Genomic DNA, 7,696 nt, shown 5'->3' on the forward strand with positions numbered 1-7,696 from the left:
AGAGGCTGTGATGAGGTTGCAATATTACCTTCATACTAGCGTGGAAGAATTACAATCCAATGACTCTTAAGCATTTGTGAGGAGGTGTGATCATTACTTTAAGTCATGCTGAACCAGTCCCACAGAAGTGGGAACTTCAGGTTTGAATGTTTCAGAGATTTTTTCACTAAAACATGCCCAAGAATCATGTTTATTTGTGTACATAACCTTTGTTCATGGATTAGAAATTGGTGAGAAATTGTTCATCATCATACATAAATGCTAGAGTGTAAGCACAGGACTTACCAATCTCCCATAGTAACTGGCTGACCTGTACAACAGGGCTGCGCATAAGAGTAGCCTGCTTGGTGACCCACTGACCTGATTATTGGCCCAGTAACAGTGGAAAACCCAGTTTGCAATTTTCATGGGGTTCCATGTGGGGAAGAGAGGTGATTGGTGTCAATTTGCATTCTGAAGATAGTGGGTTCGAACCCCACTGTCGGCAGCCCTGGAGATGGTTTCCCATTTTCACACCAGGCAAATGCTGGGCCACGGCTGCTTCCTTCCCATTCCTAGGCCTTTCCTGTTCCATCGTCGCCATAAGACCTATCTGTGACGATGCGACGTAAAGCAGATAGCAAAAAAAAAAAAAAACACTTTATTTCCATTTTCACTATAATTCCAGCTCAGTTCTATATGTAGGTGTTCGAATGGCAGTTCTCCTAAACCATTTTTCTAAAGTGATATCAAACCTCGTCTTTCACTCTCAGAAACTATCCTGTTATGAGCTTTGGGCATTTATTACATCCTGGATAAGTGAATGTTTACCAAATCTGTTTTGCTGTAAAACCTAAGCCTTCCAGAACATGAAGAAGGATCATGATGTTAGATGTGATTCAGAATGTCACTCATTGACTAGGATTCAAAGAGCTGGTCTTCAATGACACGTAGGCCTATACAGAACAATGTAGCTTCTTGGTGGACCAGTTAGTTATAGTACAATTTAAATTTAATAATGAAGTTTTGAGTAAGGATGAAATGGAAGGATGGGTAAATTATTTCAGTTAGAAAAAAAAATTATTAAGACATGTAAAAATTAAAGTTAATCTTTTACTCTATATTATACAGTTTTTGTTGATAATATCTGCTGAAAGTCATTCAGTTGTTCATGTATAAAGATTAAAATTGATGATCATCTTCATGTAGTATCATTTATTAAGTGATTTCAGTAGGTATCTGTAGATTGGAATTTTATTAATAACAGTCGTTATAGGATTATATACCTTTCTTTTTTTTTTTTTTTTTTTTAATTTACAAATGAAAATTCAACAACAAAATTCTCTCAGTGAACACTATGATAAAAGTGAAGTAATCTCTTTCTCCATGTTAGCCTCTCAAGTTAGCAACTGTTTGTGTTATTTCCTTAAATTTTTATTCAGTTATAAAAATTCAGCACTGTGGTTTTTTTATTTCTGTGCTTTTCATGAAATCATAGTCCGACTCGTTGGCTGAATGGTCAGCGTAATGGCCTTCGGTTCAGAGGGTCCCGGGTTCGATTCCCGGCCGGGTCGGGGATTTTAACCTTCATTGGTTAATTCCATGGGTCCGGGGGCTGGGTGTTTGTGCTGTCCCCAACATCCCTGCAACTCACACACCACACATAACACTATCCTCCACCACAATAACACGCGGTTACCTACACATGGCAGATGCCGCCCACCCTCATCGGAGGGTCTGCCTTAAACAAGGGCTGCACTCAGCTAGAAATAGCCACACAAAATTATTATATGAAATCATAAAATACCTCTTCATGACAGATAAGCTTCTGCCTTTGATTTAGCAATCATTTTTGCTTCTATCATGTCTGTTACATTCAAAATATGAATAGGATTACCAATTATTTGATTTATTATTAATTTATTTAAAAAATTATAAGAAAACGATTTCCTATCATTCATTTTTCTCCGAATAGAGTTGTCTCAATTGACATGGAGCTCCTTAACAAAACTCAAGTGAGGAATGTGGGGAATGTATCACTGAAAATGGTAAATTCTTTTATGATCAACAGCAGAAATGATGACTCTGCAATAAAGGACTTAAGAAAGTGTTCCAAACATTGGTGGAAATGTTATTTAGAACTTGATAGAGATCACACTAAAAAGTTTTGTTGATATATGCAACTCTCTTTTTTTTCTAGTATTTTTGGCATCAAATGAGGTCTGCTATATTTTTGCCATTTAGCCCTATATAGGACGTCTTGAAGGTTGAGGTGCAAAGCAAGCATGTCTTCCATGATGTTGTGCCTCCACTGCTTGAGCAGTCTCCCTCAACACACACAGAGGAATTAACCATATGCAGTTAAAATCCTCGGCCCGGCAGAGAATCAAATCCGGGATCCTTTTAAGTGAAGGCTAGCACACTGACCATTCAACCAAGAAATGCCACATATCTTAGATGTTGCAGTACAATATGAATTCTGATGAGTTTTTTAATTTGTATGTAGAACAATCAAAATTGAGCATCCAGAAACCTTAACAGTCTTCTAATGTCAGTAATGTGTGAGTGACTTAGTTCATCTCAGAGAGTATCCACTGATGCTATAACGTGTTTGTTTGTTTGTTTTCATTGTTACACGGCAGCTACAGAAAGTTTATTGTACTTCATAGTGAATAGAAAATCAGTTGAAACAGTGCCCATTGTATATTGTTGAAAGCGTTAAAAATAGTTTTGTTACTTATAATCTGGATGCTCTGTTATTTCCAAAAATGAAATGGAAAGTGAAATGAGATGTAAATATGTTTTCCAGGGGAAAAGATGATGATGATGCTAAATACTCCAGTCATCAATTCTTTGGGAAAAGAAACTTTAGAAAAGTGAATCTGACAACAAATAATTAAACTTTGTGGTAAATATATATTGATAGATGTGAAGTTACTAGATAGATTATTGTGGTGAAAGCTGCGGAGCTTGCATTTTACTCTAGTCTAGAAATATTTCTATTAATAGAGCATTGTAAACAATGGTGCCGTACATAAGTACAGTGGATGCTCTGTCACCCATGTCTGATTATAAGTAGCTCTCTCTGCTAATGAGATGAGATGAATCTGTAGAAATAAACAATACCTAAAGTGAAAGAGATTGTGATTCTCCATTGTTGGATATTGGCTTGCTTTAACGAGTATAGTAGAACAGAATACACACTTTGATATTTAAAATCATTCTACATTTTTTAAATTAAAATAGTTTAAGGTATGACCTTCACAATCTAAAGTAAGCTTATTTTAACTTACACAAATGACATGATTGTAATGGTGTAAAATTTCTGGTCTTATCATTAAATTTGTACACTGCAGAAATATGTGCTACCTAACATGTAATGTGAAAACGAGTTTACATGGGAAAATAAGTCAAAGTTACACTTCTTTTGAATTTCACAATAAATCTAGCATGTTCAGTAGGAAAATCAGCATTTCCAAAGCTGAAGTAAGGAAGAGCCAAAAGGATTGTCCACCACATTGAAGAACTGGTGGACTATTTCATTTATATTTTCTTAGGGCGACAATAAAGGAAGAGAAATCAAGGTGTAGGAAAGTTAATGAGTTGCAGTCAGTGGAATTTAGCTAGAAGTAAGACCCCTCTGTTTTCAGGCCAAATTTATTGTTTGGGAGGGTATCTGATTCGTAAGCTGGAAATATCAGACCTAAAAATATGAGAATGCATGCTGACATGAGTAGGTGAAAATAAAGCCTTGTGAGTATTCCTAATGGGAAGATAAAACCAATTGGAAAACCTTGAGTGGGGCTATTGTTATGAATCAGCTCTTGTAGAGGCACCATATATTGCAGATGGAGAAAGCTGAGTTGCTAAAAGACTAATGAAATCAGCTAGAGAGGTAAGAGAAATAGAAGGAGAATTAGGAGACAGTGCTTAGATTTGCTGTTTAATGATTTCAAGATAAAGCATAGAATTAGAAACAACAGTGCCAATTGCTAAAAGAGCCATTTTATATGCCCATGGAATTTTGCAATCTCAGTGTTGAAAGGCATAACAGTCTACAATAAAAATATATATAAATTCTTATTACATTCAATCTCATTGTTTTGGGCAGCCTTGCAGTTCTTGATCAGGAAATCAGTGTCATGAAAGTTGAAGATGTACCTCTTGAATTCTAGGCATGTTCTGTCTTTCGTCTTGTTATCTAAGTTTGTTATAAGCATTCTTCATGTTGCAGGGGAGTGGAAGGTTATGATTGTGTTGATCTCATATATGTTAAAATGAGGAAGCATAAGAAAGAACCTTTGTTAGACTGTGATGCTACTTGTGTGATGGAGTGTTCATTCCATATGAAACTAAAAGACACAGTAAAATGAAACCAATTCACTATGTTAGATTGAGTGTCCTTATCATACTTTTAAAAAATATATAAATGACTGTAATTTGAGAAATACAATTTATAAATTATTCATATTCAATTTCTTGGTGTAATTATTTAAATATTCCTTTTTTTCTCCTTTTTAACATCATGATGCTCTGTATTTTTGTTAACTCTGTAAGCCTGTATTCTTTTATTTTTGTCTCAATTTTTTGTGTAAGAAGTTGAGTTGCCTTTACTTTTAATCTTGAATGTGATACTTCAGAAGTGCTGCTTACAAGTGTTCATCATTGAAACGAGTGCATATTTTGTAGTTTTGTCTTACACCAAGTTGGTGGGTTCAGTCCCGACTCAGTCCAGTGGTATATAAACCGGCTCAAAATATATGCCAGCCTCTTGTTGGTAGATTTACCAACACTTAAATGGAACTGCTGTGGGACAAAATTCCAGTACTCCAGCATCTCCACAAACCATAAGAGTAGTTAGTGGGATGTAAAACCAATCGCATAAAGAAAATTACAATTCACTTGTTTTTGTTTTTTTTTTCTATTTATTACCTACTCATTATGAACGATGACACAGAAGAAGAAGAAGAAGAAGAAGAAGAAGACGAAGAATAAGAAAGTGCAAATTAATTGGAGGGGGACTTCCCCTTGTGAAGTCATCCCTGAAAATGTACCTATGAAGTGAAAATGTTTTAATCAGTGACTGGGATTAATCCATGTTATACCCAATTCCTCAACTTATATCTGATGTTTCTGCTATCTGCTGAGCAAATTTGCTGAACTACCGAGCAAGCCTTGTCTATGTTAACAGTATTGGGTCCAATAGAGAACAGCAGCAGGTGTTCCTCATACCTGAATGTACAGTTGTTACCCTCCTTTCCTAAAGTTCATAGTCATGGTTTTACTTCTGTTTACATGAAGGTCATTTATTTTAGCCCACTCTACGAGCCGATCAAATGCCAACTGCAGAACAGGTATTGATCTGGACACTAAAACAATGTCATCTGTATACATATAAATGTTTGTGCCTTCTGTCTTTGTTGCCTGTATGACGACATGTTGCGACGTTAAAAAGGAGAGGGCTTAAAGGATCACCCTGTAGTATACCTGTAGTCTGGTCTATTGGATTGGATATTGTGATCGAATCGCGTATTTGCACCTCATTCTTTGCTAGGATTTTTTACTAGTTGCAATATGGGGTTATTTTTTCCTATGAGATCCTCAATCTTTGATATGACTTGTGTTCGACTAACTGTATCAAAGGCTTCAGAATAATCCATGAATATAACATGTAGCTTCCCCTTCGTGAATCTACAGGCTTCATGAATATCATTCTGAAGGCATTCTATAGCCTGTATTGTGGACCAATTCTTCCTAAATCCAAATTGCTCTTCTGGGAGATACTGATCTAGTGAGTCTAGAGTCCTTGCTTTACACCAATAAAGTAGTTTTGAGATTACAACAGCTTAAAGTGAGTTTGATATGAACTGTTAGGCCTTTATTTCTGAAGAGACTAAAATCAGCCAACAGAAGGAACTCCAGCACATACTTCACAATCTTGGCCTCTCTGGAAGACCCTGAATAGGATAAGAACTGGAATGACTAGAAACAAGGCTACACTCTACAGGTGGGCCGATGACCTTCGATGTTAGGCACCTTTAAACAACAAGCATCATCATCATCAACACACTCAACAGATGGGGTTACACACAGTAACGTATCCACAAAGACGCACACGAGATGCTGTCAGTTGGTTCAATTATTCTATTCACATGTATTTACAAAACACACACAACCTTCATCACTGTTGAAAAAACAAAACTCTCACATCACAAACCGCCATTTAAAGACAACTGCCAATTGCTGCGCATCGAGATGACAACATCGAAACACAAATAAAACAGTTGACTGCTTAAAAGCATGTCATCCACGTGGTCACAAGTATATTCTTGCTGCTACACCATACTCGTCAACCAATAACTTCCAAACAACAACTAACTTAACAGTAACTCAGCAATAACCAATTTTACCATCAAGATTGTCTCTTTATATAGGCGCCTCGCCAGGCTTCTAGAAAGTTACATTACAAAAAATATCTTCTTGAAAATTCTAGTGTGTCTAATACACAGATTACAAGGTACAGAATATTCTCAATCGTTCTCATGCCTATTACCATTCTGGAAGTTACAGTGTATTTCACAATTATGGATTACAAATTATACAGGTAAGAATAAATTATAATATTAATTTACAGGTATTTACATTAACGGAACTGATATAAATGTCTATGTACAACACGTGTTCCATGACATAATCTCACACACAATACGATCGTTCGACTACGTGTAAATAATAGTAATACTAATACTTTCATGACATAACCTCACACACAATATGATCATTCAACTACGTAAATAATAACAATACTAATACTAAATGGATGTACGCTTCAGCACTATACATACAAGTAACAATAATAATCGTAAAATAATAATAATAATAACACTAGCCAACATGATTTTGCGGTAAAATAGAAAATATGTAGTTCTTATGGAAATTGCTGCCCTGATTCCGAAAATGATGCTATTTTTTTCCTATCACGTCTAGTGCTTTAGTATCTGCATGAATTCGTAAGATGTAATGTTGAGAGATGTTCTCGCGCAACTTTTTTTAGAATACAACTATGTAATTTGATTGTTTGCATTTTATTATAGGTTTATTGCTGTCTAAATTTTCATTTTATAGTTGGAGGCTTCCTGGTAAATTCATAACAAACTTCCCCAGATATGCAATAGACCGCGAGGTATGTAGGATGATCTGATAAGGGACTTGGAGCTAACCAAAGAGAAAAGTGACTTACTTGGTTCTAGATTGCGCGAAAAGAATATGTTGGCACACGGTGTTACATTTTCCTGGTACCGAAATCGTGACAAAGAATTCCGAAAGTATTATACTCAAGAAGATGAACTTGTACTTTGTACGGATGTTTCAAATCTTCTACGTCAGTTGGGAGAGAAAGAGTATGATCTTAGTAACTGGCCTTTTTTTACTGACTCTTCCAAAAGAAGTTTAAAGGCTGTTTTGCTTCATAATACAAATGTTATGTCATCCGTACCACTTGCACACTCCACAAAAATGTCTGAAACATACAAGACCTTAAAGTTGGTGCTTGAAAAAATTAAATATCACAAGCATGGGTGGCAAATTTGCGGTGATTTGAAGATCATTGGATTGTTGCTGGGACAACAAAAAGGCTGCACAAATTTTCCCTGTTTACTATGCGAATGGGCTAGCAGGGCACGGGATAAACATTGGGATACAGTGAATTGGCCAGAAA

This window comes from Anabrus simplex, chromosome 7 (genome assembly GCF_040414725.1).
Source record: "Anabrus simplex isolate iqAnaSimp1 chromosome 7, ASM4041472v1, whole genome shotgun sequence".
NCBI lineage: Eukaryota > Metazoa > Arthropoda > Insecta > Orthoptera > Tettigoniidae > Anabrus > Anabrus simplex.